We start from the raw sequence: 16,939 nt of genomic DNA on the forward strand, positions 1-16,939 counted from the left end.
CCCCAAGATGGCGGACCTGTTTGCGATCTAGGGTCTATGCTTTAACGTGAGAATCTGTAAAGAACTACGTAAAATAGATTCCCATAGCATGGTTGCATGCTGTTGTATCCCTGGCTAGAAAATAAAGTGTGTTTTGTGATTTCAAAGAATTTCTGCAGCCAAGTTTTCAAACATTTTACTCTGCTTGTTCGCGTGTGATTTGAATACTGATATTAAGCAAAATTTTCATCAAAGGAATTGTCTTTTGTTATACTGTGGTGGTATTGTTAGCTGGCAATTCTTTGTTCCCCTGTTTAACCTCCTCGGTCCCCTTGTATCACATGTGATACATAAGTTTCATAATTTTTTGTGAAGCCTGAAATGCAAAAACAAATTTGGGACCGGTTGTATCACATGTGATACAAATTGAAATACCGCATATAATTTTCTCGTTTAGTCAGCAGATGGTAGTACCTTTCCATGACAGGGATTTCAAGTAGAGTCTCAGAATCAAAACAAGATGGCTGCGCGTCCTCGAAGTAAGTATTTTTTTCTTATTTATATACAAATATTAAACTCTTTTTAAGCTATGCATTTTCTTTGCATGTGTACTTTTTACTAGTTAACACCAAAAAAATAAAATTTTATTGAAATATTTAAGCATAATGACTTGTTAAATTTGTTTGTATCACATGTGATACAAGGGGTCCTAATCACTTTATGAACACACTTTTTAATCTATTTTGTTTTAATTTTTTGAAATATTTTGGAAGAATTTGCAGAGTGATATAATTATTTCTCAAGGTAAAATCTTTAGTTGAGGTGTTTGCTTTTTATTTTCATCTATTTTTCATGATATTTTTTTTTAATAAGTTTTTTTTTTCAGTGAAATATTTGACACCAGATGCAGTTTTGGAGCCGATGAATCGTGATGATTCTGATGTAAGTTCACTGTCAGACGAAGATGATTATCAAAGTGATCATGGAAGTGAGATGGAAGAAGATGATGATCCGGATGTATCATCTGACTTTTTTTGCTCAACGCTTTTCACGAAAATAAAAAATAATGTTACTGTACTACTATGATACTACTAATATGTACCTAAAACGTCAATAAAGCTTGATTTTCATGTTGGATTTATTAAATGTATGTATTGTGTGATTAAACACTAAGATTTAATTAATTATTTTAATCTTGCTTGATACTTAAAAAAATTCTGATTGTAGTGTCTTGGTCCTGATGTATCACATGTGATACATCCCCCTTAGCTGCTATAAATTAAAAATAATTTTTTTTATTGCACTTTTCTACATCATAGTGACCATAACAACTATTTAAGTACCTCTTACCAAATATCAAGCTTTTATTTTTCTCTCGGGTCTGAGGAGGTTAAAGATTAATTTTCCAGTAATCTCCGACGTAGCCCTGCTCTTTCAAGAGTCTTAATGGGGTTATCCCTGATACGTCACAGTCAACAAATTTCCTCCAAACCATTCACTATTTCCTTCAAAAAAGCAGAAAACGAGGGACTCAGAAGCTTCAAAATAACAAAAGAAACTGAACGTTAGCATATTTTCAATGGATTACTAACAACTTATTATGGGTCTCCGTGGTACCGATGCATACCATAATTCCGACTTCAATTTCATCTCCTTTTTACCATGAACTATGTAATGATCTCTATGTAATTTCTTTACTCTGCCACAGAACATCGTTTTCGCGCGAACCCCTGGGGATTCGCGCGACGTACGAAGGGAGTTTGCGAAAATAATATTGTAATGGTGGAAATTTAACATGTATGTTAGCGACGAAGTCTCGAGTTCAAGCGTTTTTTGTTCATCATTTATTCAATTGTCGTTTTCACATTCGATACTTTTTGGATACAAATGTTAGAACACTTGCTGACTTTCTATTTTGTAAATTTAAATAATTAAGTCTGTCACTACAGGGCTATATGAGGAAATGAATATTAAGAGTAAAATGATTGTAAGTTTTAAAATTATTTTGATTGTATGAAAATTGAAGACATGACATGTATGGTGATGTTTAGAAAAAATTAAGGGTTAGATTCCCGATACTGATTGTTGGAAAAAAAAACTAAGTCGTAAAATATTCAGCAAATTACCGTCCATTAGCCAGGGCTAAAGCAGAAATACATGAAATACAACGCCAGCTCAGTCATTTCCAGCCGAGGACTGCAGTTTCGCGCTTATTAGCCCTCATCAGCCTGGCATAGGAAAGTGACTGAGCTGGAGGTGGAAAACCTCTTAAGGAAGCCAAGAGTGCCAAACAAACTGGTAGCTAATATAGAATTAGCAGACCAGACGAGTGACCGAAGCAATGGTTCGGTTCAACTCGAAGATTGAAGGCAAGTATATTCAGTAAATTACCGCCCATTAGCCAGGGCTACAGCAGAAATACATGAAATACACCGCCAGCTCAGTCGTTTCCAGCCAACGACTGCAGTTTCGAGCTTATTAGCACTCGAGCTGAAGGTGGAAAACTTCTTAAGGAAGCCAAGAGTGCCAAACAAACTGGTAGCTAATATAGAATTAGCAGACCAGACGAGTGACCGAAGCAATGGTTCGATACAACTCGAATATTGAAGGCAAGGCAGGTATATTCAGTAAGTTACCGCCCTACCTTCCCTGCTGGGGGTGAATGCCCATTATACCCCTACTATGGGTCACGCATACCCCCGCACAAACATTTTCCTTTAAAAAAAAACAGACAAAAATAATTCAGCTCACGTCAGAACGTATAATTCGTCAAAGTAAAAAAAATTTCACAGATCCAATCCTTTTTTTTTCTGTACATTAGATATAGAAGAAAATACAAATTTCTCAATTTTTTCAAAATAATACTTTCCATTATATCAGGAATTTTCACAAAAAGTAAATTTCAAAACAAGCAAAAAAAAAAAAAAAAAAAAAATTTGAATTTTGACCTCTTGAATTCAAATTTTTCTTTTTCGCAATCACGAGTGTTTGTCTGCATGTATGTAGGCATGTGTGTTTATGTGTGTGGGGGGGTATGTGTTTGTATGCATGTGTGTTTGTGTGTGTGTGCAGGTATGAGTGTGTGTTCAGTTGTGTGTATGAGTGTTTGTGTGTGGTGGGGAATGTGTATGTGTGTGTAGGCATATGTGTTTGTGTCTGTGTGCAGGCATGAGTATGAGGGTAGTTGTGTGTGTGTGTGTGTGTGTGTGTGTAGGTGTCCGTATGTATGCGTGTGTGTGTATGTATGTGTTTGAGTGTGTGTATGTGTTTGTGTGAGTGTTTGTGTGTGTAGTTGTATGTGTGTGCGCGTGTGTAGTTGTGTATGTATGCGCGTGTGTTTAGCATATGAATGCAACGTGGAGACGGTTTTCGCTAGAGGAGCAGCATCGTGAGGAGCCGATCGACGGTGATGCTGCAGAGGGTGCTGGCGGGAAAATAAAATGATAGCACATCAAAACAGTCAAGTGAGAACAATAAGCAATCGTGATTGCTCAAAAAAAAAGATTTATTTATTTAATTCTTCGTCTTCTTCTTCCTTTTTGTTTTGACCAATTAAAATTGCTTATTGATATCAATTAGCCGTGTCTTTTTCTGGAGATCTATTCGTTTTACAATTGGTAGGTAGTGAGTCACGTGAAATGAGCTAAATTAAATAAGGAAACGTATGTTTTTCTGTATACTATTTATTTTCTGGAATATAGCAGACGTTTACGAACTAAGACAGAAGAAAATGCTTGGAATTTTTCATGGAACACATTTTGAAAGGTTTATTAACATTATTTCGCAACTTTTATGCTAAAAAGCATCGTCGCACATTTATATTTTTCGTACCAATTGTAATGAGCGAATTTTGAACCGGCCGCATTTTGGACTGGCGACTTTATGGGCCGGCAACATTTTGGACAGGTGACGTTTTGGGCCGGCGACATTATGGACCGGCGACATTTTGAACGGCGACATTTTGGTCCGCTGACATTATGGGCCGGCGACAATATGGACCGGCGGCAGTTTGGGCCAGCGATGTATTGGACCGGCAACATTTTGGACCAGCGACATTTTGGGACAGCGACCTTTTAGACCGGTGACATTTTGGATCGTCGACATTTTGGATCGTCGACATTTTGGCCGCGACATTTTATCCCGTGACATCTTGGGTGTATACAATTTAGCACAAGCAATAACTTTTACTTTAAGTATTCATTGTTTCGATTTCGATATTAGTAAATCTATTTTTTTACTTAAACTGGTCTTACTTGTGTAGTAATTTTTTTTTTTTTTTTTTTTTTTTTTTTTAACGATTGTGACATCTCAAAATACTTTGGGGTAAAAAAGTAAGCCAAATTCATGCCTAAATGTTTCTTCGGGGACAGTTATTGTGTACAAAATCTATTAAAATCTTAAGAAAAACGTTAATTAAACTGTTAGATTTACATCAATTTCCACTAATCTGCTTCAATACTCTCAACACCAGCATGAACAAAATTTTGTACTTTTTTTTTTTTTGCTGCCGCTAAAAGTCCCATGGCTTTTAGTTGTCTTTTTTTTTTTTTTTTTTGCCATCCCACTTAATAAATTCCAACCACTGGCACTTATAGCAGCTCCAAACAGAGCCGAAACCTCGGTATCCCGGCTTTTCGTCTATTCCGTAATACCTACCCACCCCTCATCTATATACAAGGACGACTAGGGGCCACGTCAGCCGAGTTGGACACTAGCGTTCCGCTTTCAGAGGGCCCTTTTCGGAATCAGAGCAGTATGTATTCGTTTCATATGTTTTTAGGAGGATGGGGGCCCGGTGGACAATTGCTCCGCTTTAAATCCCTGCAACCCTGTCTATATATCTCACTTCAAACACCAGAAACCCAAGCCTACAACATCGTTTGTTCAGGGACGGATAAAAGGTTGGTGCGATGGGTACGATCGCTCCTCCCTTGAGGGTCTCTTTACCGGTAATTTTTCGAATATGAAGTTCAAAAAACGCAAGTTTAAACGGTTTCATTGCAATTGGGAGAAGGGATGTTTGCGTTTTGGACCCTATCGTAAAACTGTTTCGGAATTAAAGTTCCAAACCTTTGTGATAAATTTTTTTAAATCAGTATATATAGTAAAAAGTAAGTAATAAAAACCAATCGCCCCTCCATTGAAAAATTTCTGGATCTCTCCTTGCTTTTTTAGTCACAACAAATTTTACTGCTTAAAAGTACTCTCTCCTTGCAAAAAGCATGCCTCTTTAGCATGTCAACTTCCGCACACTGCTCAAAGCAATATTTATTCTTTAAAACACTTTAAATGGAGCGTCAATCATGCGATTTTTACATAACCATGAATTAATCGGCTATTTAACATTGCAAATATCACATAAAATATCACGCGCAAGATCATGTTCACAACTGGTCGGCGCTTTGACGAGTCGTTAACGCCGAACTAAAGTATGGCTATTATCATTATGGTAATGGCAATCATAACGGCTGTTGTTTCTTTGGAATACATTATGTTTTTACAATACAAAGAGCTCGAATCGAAAGAATGTGGGAATATGTATTGCCGAAGGAAGCCTACCTTTTTTTTTCCTTGCGTACGATATTGCAGGGAATATAATTGCTGATATCGTATATAATTATAGGTAAATGCCTCATGCAAAGAGGATTTTGAACAGGGTTTATTTGGACAGTACATTTTATAGATAAGGTTTTGCTTAAATTAATGCAGCTGAAAAAATCACATCGGTCCACGCAATTTTCATTAGGCATTAAAAATAATGCATTCCAAGCAGAAATAAATTCTTTATGAATTAATGAACAGACTGTAATAGAGTAAAAATGGGGATCGTTTCTAATTTAACCCTGAAATAGAGAGTCGTTTTTTGTGATGAGGTAGGATGTATGTAATCTCTTTGCTAATTAAAGTAGGAAAATGTTCAATGGCATTTCTATCTTTTATATTCATGTACATACAACTGAAATAGTTCCATAAGTGGAATAGAATACAAACAAATGTAAGCTTTTGAATGCAAAGCGTTTGAATGCAAAATTCTAATTTTTGTACGATGTAAGAAAATCACGAATTAAGGGATAATACACCTATCTACATTAGTATACGGTTCGCGTAATTGTTTCCTGTTAGCTTTTTGTATTATGCATGATCCTTTTCTTAACCTGAGTTTTGAGTGCAAACTGCAAATAACCTGTAAGAAATCAGAGAAACTTGAACGATGAACCTGCAAGGTAATAAGAACTGAAGAGTATACAGGAGAAAATCCACGTAAGTCAGTTTTTTAGAGATGATGCCATCTAGTGGTTGTTGAAATGTATTCTTTTCGATTAGTCTATCATCTTTTGTACAAAACCCAGTAAGTCAACTGAAATATTTGTTTGAAAATTGGCGGTACTGGGAGAAATCCTGTCAGTCAAACAATTAAATGTAAGTTTTCTCTATTTTATTTATTTATTTCATTTTGACTGGTGGTCTCCTGTTCTCTCTATATATGAAGGCAGGTCAAATATAAACCAGAAATATTATTATTATTATTTTTGAATCCATTGCATCAACCAAAGATATATATATATATAGATATATAGATATATATACTAGCAATACCCGCACAGCGATGCCCGGGCTAAGAAGTTAAAGGAAGTCCGTTGAACAAAAAAATAAATCCACGTCCCTTCCCCCTTCTGATGTGAAATGATCATTTTTCTTCAATTAAAATGCGTACACACCTTTTCAAAAACCTATTAAAAAGTGTTTGAAATTTAAAACTATTCGGCAAAACATATAACAGCTTTAAAATTGAAAATAATCCTTCAACTACATAGTTCATCGCTTAACGCGCCAAGCCACCACGCTACCGTAACCCTGCCATTTAGCGAGTAAAGCGGTTTTTTACAAATACTTCGGTCAATCTGATTTTTAAAAATAGCCTTATAGCCTTCCTCAATAAATGGACTATTCAACACTACAATAATTTTTCAATTTGAACCAGTAGTTCCTCAGATTAGCGCGTTCAAACAAACAAATTCTTAAGCGTCATATTATTAGTTAATTAATAAGAAAAATAAGACAATGAAACGTGTATATATATATATATATATATATATATATATATTACAAATCATTTTTAGCATCGTTTACCCCCTCGAGATTTGCCTTATGACTGACTCGAACCTACGCCCAATGGATTACGAAGCACGCATTTTCAGGTCGAACCACCGTGGCTACGCATATTCTGCATTCCAAGCATTTTATACCATAATATAAATTTTCCCGTTTTAATAAAAAATTTTATTGCTGCTCCACTCCTATTAGTCATAGCATGATGCTATATAGCCTTTAGCCTTCCTCAATGAATAGACTATTCAACACAAAAAGAAGTTTTCAATTAGAACCAGTACTTCCTGAGATTGGCGCGTTCAAATAAACAAAGTTCACTGTTTTATATTATTAGTATAGATTCATTAGCGATCCTTTTTCTACATAATCTGCGCTTACCCGATTTCCAAGTGTTTGGCGCCGTCACGCTAAAAAGAAGACGGACGTGTGTGGAGCCAATTGCCTCTACATGTCGCATGATCAAACCGTTATCCTCCTAGGTCTTTTTTGAGCTGTCCAAACAAATGGTAGTCCCAGGACGATAAATCTAGACTCTACATAGGGAGTTTACATAGGTGTTCGATAACATTTTTCCAGCGTTAAATCGACAGTACGCGGTCTTGCCTTTTTATGGAGAAGAATGACGTTACGTATCGCTTGCCTGCGTTGCTTGTAGCAATATACAGTTTGTACTTCAACCAAAATGTGACAGTAACAGCCTGCCTTAGTTGTCCTTCCTCAATGATGTCATTAATGGTAAAAATGATGTCTATAATTTTACTTGTTAACGAGCTCTTTTCATCAGTGTGCGAAGTATTTCTTCCAAAAACTGCGTGAAGCTGTCCCAAAGTTTCAGAGAGTTTGGTGTCCTCTTTTGCGAGAAATTTAATAATGATATTGAAGTAGGCCAGATGTCAAAGCAACACTTCAGATTTATAACTGACAGCAGCATTAGAGTCTAATTCCAGATTACATTTGATTCACCCGCGTAAAAAAATTTAAAAAAAAAAAGTCTCTGGCAAAGAAATACGTTTTTTTTTTTAAATACAGAAATTAACGTCTAACTAAAACGATTTTCCTTATTATGCTTAGCAAGACAGCCCTATCTGCCATTACCTATTTATTATAAGAAATTATGAACACCGCTAGGTGGCGCAAAAAGCACGTTCACGTCAGGGCGCATGCGCCAAAACCGGCATTAAATCATTATTGAATGATCAGATGGAATAATATAACGACATCATCCGGGGGCCAAATAACGGGAAGACATTTTGCAGAATTTCTTTCTTGACCGCTATTCGGAAGAAAATTATGAAGGGCAAATTTGGGTAGCCTGTTTTGATCACCTTTAATTGGTGTGTAGAATAATGTAGTTGTTTGTGCAAACAGTTTACATTTATTGTACTCCTATAACCACTTATGAACACTACGAACAGAGAAGCAGGAAGTACACTTCACTATTCTAATGATTCGTCTTTTCTTGGATTGCGTTCTTCAACAATATGATTAGTAAAACTGGGTAGTTCTTCAAATGATTAGTTAAGGATTTGTTTTCGGCTTTGCCTTGTCATCTGTACTTCGGCAATCCGCATGTCTTTCTCTCTGCAACCATTTCATTAACTTGTTTACCGTATCGTAATGGAGTTTGCAATAACTCATATGAGTTGAAATAATCCAGAGGGGGAAATCGCATTATTGAAACGTATTACAGTTGTGCTGAAAAGGAATGAATTGGGATTTTATCTAGTGAGGTTTCATGCAACAAAAAGCATAATCATCTTTTATTAACAGAAACTCAATTAAAATTTGTAAACAATTGTATTTTAAACTGCTACTGCTAAAAATAGACAGTCGTAAAAACGACGGCAATACATTCTCTATCTATTGCATGACCTAAAACAGCGGTTCCCAACCTTTTCTCCCTTACGAACCCCTTCCATACTCCGAAAGGAGTTGGCGAACCCCTTGAGTGCTAGGTAATAAGTAGCAAGAAAAAAAAGGAAAAAAAAAAACGAACACCCACACAGACAATAAAATGTAAGATTTTTTTTTTTTTTAGTTTGATGCTGCTCTATGGTTTATAAAACATTAATTTCAAAATATATAAGCACAAATATTGCTACGAACTGAAATGATCGCTAGAAAATGAATGCAAAACAAATTTACCAAAAAATAAACACAGTGATTATTCTGTGTTGAGTTTCAATCAACTTTGAAAAAATTTTGAAAATGGGATATTTGTGGAACAAAGGCGCTCTAAAAAAGCTTGGCTGAAATATTTGACGGTTTCAATCTTACATTTCAGCATTTAATCTGTTTCAGCAGTTAATCGCTGTTTATGCGAAGAAAATCCTTCTTTACATAAAAACAGAAACGTATTCCAAATGGTAATAAAATTTAAAGTGTCTTTTTCTGACACAGAGGTACATGTATCTCTATAACTAAATCCGAAGTCAATTAAAGAATGATTTTTAAAATATCTCTAAGGGAACTGTCTCAGATCAACTAAATGAACTTTTTTCTTCCAGGAAAATGAGAAAGATCTCTAGGTTTATGTCTTCTTGAAAAGGACTATGAGCATACCTGTTTTACTATAAGATTTACTGCGTACATTAATCGTGTCATTGCTGAAGAATATTCTTGTGATTATTCTATAAGTGTGGAGTAAAATTCGTATATTGAAAAATAATAGAAGCGTCCATTTTTCGATACACGCATTTACTCTCATTTTTACACAAAAGGTAATGTATAACAAAACAAATATTTTTAAGCTCACTTACTACAAGAAAAATCTTCTACACAAATTTCATAAATTTCTTATTATATTTATGAAGCGCTATATATTCGATATATAGTACAAATTTAGTGCATTTAAATGCGTTGATTCTTTAAATGCGTAAACATCACACAGTCAAACCTTCACCCACAAAATTTTTCTAAATTTTCTTATTTCGTGTTATATTTTTGGGTTGCTAGCCATTCTTTCTCTTTTTTCGACACTAAAGCTCGAAGTATTGGGGTCTAGATCTACAATATAGTGTCAAAATTATAGCAACAAACAACAGCGCGATCTTACTTCTATGCACAATACAAGACAAGTGCGATAGCTCTTCGTTGGACTCAAATGATAAACTAATCATAAAATTATTTGAGGCGCTCGCATATGATCCATCTAATGTTTTCATCAAGTTTAATTAGTCTTTCGGATCAAAAGCTTCTGAGGAAACGAAAGCTTTAAAATTCTTTTATCTGAGAACATAGTATGTATAAGTAGAGCTCTTTCGACATGGCTTTAGGGCTGTCATTATGAAAGTGCTAAAGCCGGCGCTTTGCAATGACAGATTTTATTCCTCAAATGTAAAATATGTCAGCAAGTATGCAAATATTTTCAGGCTATGAGTATCGAATGTGCGAGAGATAAATGAATAAAAAAGGAACAAACTTTGCTTGAAACCTCTTGAATATGAGACTTCATCAGGAACAGGCATGTTTTAAAGCTCCGCCATTACAATATTTTTTTCGCGAACCCCCTGAAAACTTCTCACGAACCCCCAGGGGTTCGCGAACCACCGGTCGGGAACCGCTGACCTAAAACGACATTTTGGTTTTTAAGTTTAACTTTTTGAAAGTTCGGGTTTAATTTTGAGGAAATGTTCCAGCTTTCCAGAGGACAAATGTTATGATAACGTTTTCGAAATACATTTCTGAAACTACATTTGTTGACAGCTAACTGCGGTTATTCGAAGTTTATAAAGAAAACTTTTTTCCATCAAGCTCGTATTATTGCCTTGTAAATTCAACATATAATTGCACACATTCGAAAACTAAAATATACAGCTATACAAATATTTACCAAGACTATTATCCATCATTTTTTATCTGCAACTGACTGCAAGAGTGCCCAGGAAGGAGTACGAATCATGGCACAGACTGTGTCGTTGAAATCTTTAGATGGTTAGTTTTAGAACAGTTAATTTGAAACAGCATTTGAAATGCGACAGATCAAGAAAGCACCACTGCCCGTGGGATTGGAACACTCCTGACCAACCGTAATAATTTCTAGCAAAAAAGGGAAAAAAAAAATTCTAAAAAGAATGGAACCATCCAGTTTTCTTGCTAACCTAAGTCAACAATTACCTAAGATTTAGCCTCCTAGCTGAACAGTTAACATATGTTTTAGAATTGCTTTATAAACGTTTTGGAAAATTATTTTCATATTACGTACATACTAATTTCAACTTCAACCTTACTTTTGTTTCTTAGAAGGTAGAATAGGACCTATGTAGCAAATCAAAGAAATCAAATTCCAAGAAGAAAAGAGGAAGTACTCGATTTCTCTTGATCCTTCCCCAAGTTCGTGCACCGCTGGGAGATTGACTGCCCAACCGTGAACGAGGGAGAGACGGGAGTTTAAACTTTGTTTAATAATCATTAGCACAGAATTCAGACTCGATTTGGAATTTCTTTTGTTTCTCTTTTGTCAGGTTCAAACCGAATTTCTCGCTTTCTTGTAATTACAAAGTCTCGCGCTATTTGCTTTGTATAAAAGAAAGAATTAATTTTGTATCAATTAAAAGGGTTCAAACTTTCTTCTTTTTTTCTTCGAAAACTATTTAGTTCTGTTTTTAAATTTGATTTCTCTCTTTCGATTTTAATCATGGAGTGTCTCAGCGGTCTCTTCGCATGGCTGATTGCTGAGAATTCTAGTGGGGCCACTGAGTAGTGAGAACTGGTAACTCACATTTTTAATTAAATTTTACTATCAGATTTGCCGTCAGAATTAGTTCGAGTCTGGCGTCAATATAACGTATCCCATTCTTAATTTAGGACTTAAAAGCATCTATAATTATACCTGTAGTGTGAATAAATCGCATTTATGATTCCTTTAGAAACATTTGATTTTTGGCTGTTTTGAAGAAAACGTTAAACTTTGTATTATCACGAAAGAGCTTGTGCAATAAAAATATAGTTGATGAATAATTACAATACATGTTTTAAGTTACACACCAATTAAGTTAAAATTATATCGCTTAGTGTTTGATTCATTATTTCATGTTCAACGCAAACTGGGTGAAAATGCAGTCCATTGAACAAGCTGGCCTAATTAATCTTTGGAGAATGATTTGTAGGCTTAAGTCATCTTTCATGAACGTTCAATTCGACATCTAACACACAGGACACTACAAAAACTGCATCATGTGATAATATGCTTCTAATTACTGTAAAAGTGAATAAATAAATAATTACTGCAATTTTCACGAAAACAAAGATGCCGGGGATTTCGCGAGCTGAACATTTTCCGAAATTTACAGGTACTGTCCAACCACGGATTGTATGGAAAGGCAAACATCCGTTTACACGCGGAAATGGAAGCATCTATTAGTTTTCAGGGCTGTTAGATTTTGCAGATGTATGTTAGCCTCTAAATTAAACAGAGTCTCATTCAAATGAGCGGAATACGCGCAAAAATTTTTTATTTTCCCCCTCATTCAGATGGAGTCGCCTTAACTGGATGTTTGCCAATTCCATACAATCCGTGGTCGAACAGTACTGAACCAAAAGTCAAAAAATAATAATATTTCGCGAAGCATAATTCGCTGCGATTGCAACGACCTCGCGAAAATTTAAACCTCGTGAAAATAAGTGCTTTAAAAATCATGCCACATCAGTAGCACAGCGAGGATGGTCTGCTCACTTCCCAGTGGACTTGGTTTAACATACATTGTCAATCCTAATACGGTAGACCCCCCACCCGAAGGCAAATTCACGCGGCACTAGTGTTGGATACTTTATACTGCCGTGGGTAGGTAAACCGCACTATACCTGCAGAAATGAGTTTTCGAGATGTTTGAGGAAACGCATTTCAGATCCAAACCTAACAATGGGGCTGTTTCCTTCAGTCAAAAATACTACTTTTAGTCACTGAAATTAATATAATAAGCAAAAAAAAAAAACATAGACCCAGAAAATATTTTTATTTTCCCAACAGTTGTTTCCTAATTTATGTTTTTAAATGTCCGATTTTTTAAACAAGGCGTGGTCTTGATGACGTCACAAATGATGCATTTTGGCGCATCTTTCTACCACGGTTCCACGTTATGATAATCAACAAGCGAATTAAAATTGCGCTCTACGCTTGCTATCAACCATATCGTTGCCAATACACGTGAGTAAAGATGCGAATTAAATATTTTGGTCTGTGAATGGCAACACTGAATGGCATTTCATCATTTGTGATGTCATCGGGCAGAAACATAAACAATGAAAGCGCTCCAGTTAAAGAATTTTTTTTTTAAATATTAAACTTAAACAAACGTTTTTAAGCATGCTCTTTCAGAAAAAAATACTTTTAAAATTTCGGAAACGACCCCATTGGGAAACGTTTGAATTAGACGTTTTTTCACGCTTTTTTTCAGTGAGATCAAATAAGCAAGCTTGTACTATAAAGCTGAAGTACAATGTTTGACAAAAATACCAAAAAAAAAAAAAAAAAAAAGAAAAGAAAAGAAAAGAAAAAAAAAGAAAAAAAGAAAGAAAGAAAGAAAAAATAACTGCATCATGTAACACTGTATTTGTAATTAACTGCGTCACGTAATATTATACTGCAATTTTTCTATGGATTATTTGAAAATTAAAAAAAATACCTGCGTACCCTGAATTCAATCGCCAAGTTTTAACTAAACTTTGCTTATAGTTCACTTCTCAAGTTTTTTCATGTAGCCCAATAGTTGTATAATTTGAACAACGGCAACCGTGCCGACTTGCGCCTGAAAGTGTGAACCAGCACTGTGTACTAGGCCGAATTGAAGAAAAACTTTTTTTGGAAGTTGGAAATTTCATGTTGATAAAACGTTGCTCCTATTGCCCCACATGAACCACAAAAATGTTTATCCAAATCAAAATATATTTAGTAGGGCTCGACCGATGGCAATTTTTGACCGATGGGCCGATGCCGATTGTTGGCCGATTGTTCAAAGAGGGCCGATGGCCGATGGCCGATTGTTTTCCTCCAAATGGCCGATTGCCGATGGCCGATGCCGTTGGCCGATGGCAAAAAAAAAAAGTCAAACAGAAATGTATTGATAAGATTGTCAGGGATTTAAAGAATCATTGATTCATTTCACTTTACTTCCTTTCTTCGAATAAGGAATTGTAATCACAAAAAAAAAAAAATAGATTTCGACCTAAATTTCTAGTTTACGATCATCCAATTTATACTTCACAAGTTTTTTCGGCACATCTGTACATGCATATGCACCTAAGAACATATAGATGACCGAAATATCCATTTTGAATGCCTCCTCAGTTAATTATCGCAAATTCTCTTGTGATGTCTTCATGCTCGTAAATTTGCGTCACTCAAAAACGTTATGAAATAGTACGTTGAAAACTCATACGTACGTAGTACAGACCCCGAAGAGGTTTTTTTTTGGGGGGGGGGGAGTAGGAAATGGAGGAATCAAAAATTAAAAAAGTAGGAAAAGTAGGAAAAAAAATCACTTAAAAAAGTAGTAAGAAATAGGAAGAGATAGGACTGCACACACATCAAGAGGAAACAAATTTAGCGTAAATTTTATTTCTAATGTAAAATAAACTAACAGTATTTTTGATTTAAAACCACCCCAAAAATAAAATAACAGTTCTTTTGAAGTATTCAAGGGATTTAATGAAATACCGAGTTGCAGAAACAAAACGAAAGAAAGAAGCTGACAATCATCAGTATTTAAAATAAACTAGTGGGAACAAAGATATTAATTACAAAAATATGAAAATAAAATTCAAACAAAGAAACAACCTTAAACAATACAGTAATAAAATTTTTAAGTGTGAAAGAGTAAAATGCAATGTAACGATCGCAAAAAAATAATAATAATAAAATAAAACTCATATTTTGGTGCAATAAAACCATTTTTGTTAAAGATTTGTTTTGTCAAAAACGAAAACATTCCTTCGAGAGCATCCATTTATCATTTGAAAATACCAACACTTTCAGCTCCTGTTGTCATAAACTATGATACAAAAAGCAAAGCAAACATTAAATTAGTTTTAGTTAAAAATAATCAGCAGCTACTACCAACGCCTCGGAAGAGTTTCTGAATCTGCTTCATCACTTCCGAAGAAAAAATTCAAAAGTCCCTTTGATTTCCGAATTATGTCACCATTCAAAAGTCTTTAATCAATTTCTTACATTAATGCTCTAAATTTTTCCTAAACAATAGATAAAGCTTGAAAAAAAAATTCTCCAATTTTATGAATGGTGCTAGTTTTAAACAACTAAGAAGTACGTGTAATACACCGCCAGCTCAGTCATTTCCAGCCGAGGACTGCAGTTTCGTGCTTATTAGCACTCATGAGTGCTATTAATTACGTTGCAATTGAGCGAGAGACCCCATAACCATAGGGGCACCGTGGGAGTTACAAAAATGCTTATGATAAATGTTTTACAACTTCTGTGATAGAGAAATAAGGCCCCCGAAAATGTATTTCGACGGGACCCTAACTTGTAGCTCCGCCGGCCGCAGCGAGACAGAAAAGACTGCATTACTGTGATTCATATTACAAATATCAAAAAATTAAAAATTACCGTCGGTTCAACGGGAATCTAACAGAATGAAACAAAACCGGTTTTGCCATCTCTTATTTGTTTCCATGGTTTCCAATTCGGCAATATATCACCAAATGATCGTCAGTCTGAGACGCTATATTAGTTTTGCATTGAAATAAGTAATTAATAGCCACAAAAAATGAGTAAACAGGCTTTTCAGAACACGCGATTGAAAACAAAAAGGGAAGTGCACAACTGGAACGTACGCACACCCCACATGCGAAAAGTTATCCTTCTACAGCTTACCATTTTTGAGTTATGACTTATGGAGAGATACATACGTACATCCAGCTGCAAGAAACAACGCAATAATTAACTTGTTTGGTACCTGAATGCAGTATTAAAAACTCTTTCAGGGGTGACTAAAATGGAAATTCATACTGAAGTTTAATTAAACAATTTTATATGAAAACCATAACTCCCTTTACTTCGTACAAAAAAGTAAAACAGCAAAAGTCTTTTTTTTTTTTTTTTCAAAAACATCGGCCAATTCCATCGGCTTTTCGATGTTTTTTAAGTCCGATGGGCCGATGTTTCCTGCAAGTTAGCATCGGCCGCCGATGCCGATGCCGATGGCTAAATTGTTGAACCATCGGCACCGATGCATCGGCCAAGCCGATGCATCGGTCGAGTCCTAATATTTAGGTGTGCAGCCGGAGGCCAAAAATTTATAATTTTTTTCCTAAAAATTGATTTTTTTCTATATATTTTGATGTATAGTTTGATTTAAACTGCATACTGCAACAAGAATTTTTGCATAAAATATTTTAAATAAAAGTTTAAGAGAAGGAATCCCAATTACCCCGTAAATTTTGATAGTTCAGTTACAAAAACTGTTAAAGCTGGTGATTATAAATTTGTGAAACTTACATCAAAGAAAACTTTAAAGTATTACGTAAGCCTGATGTTGGAAGTCGATGATACAAATTTAAAAAATACTGCTGAATTTGCACTAACGAATAGAAATAGTGAAATTTTTTATTGGCCTAATGCAGATGATGTTGGAATTATTACTGAGGATGAAGTTTAGTATGATGATAGTTCTTCCTTGCCAACTTTAAACTGAAGCAGCCATTTATTGTTTCGAATTTCTTTTTCAACTTATAGTTATGACTAATTTACCAAAATTAATCTTAACCAACTGTAATTACATTTATTCAGTACACCTTTATATGTAAACGTAAAATATATACCTATAAGCTGTCAATAAATTTCACCATGTGTAATTGCTTTGATTTTTTGTTTTAAAATTATCCCTATGAATGC

The sequence above is a fragment of the Uloborus diversus genome, chromosome 1 (genome assembly GCF_026930045.1).
Source record: "Uloborus diversus isolate 005 chromosome 1, Udiv.v.3.1, whole genome shotgun sequence".
NCBI classification, from domain to species: Eukaryota; Metazoa; Arthropoda; class Arachnida; order Araneae; family Uloboridae; genus Uloborus; species Uloborus diversus.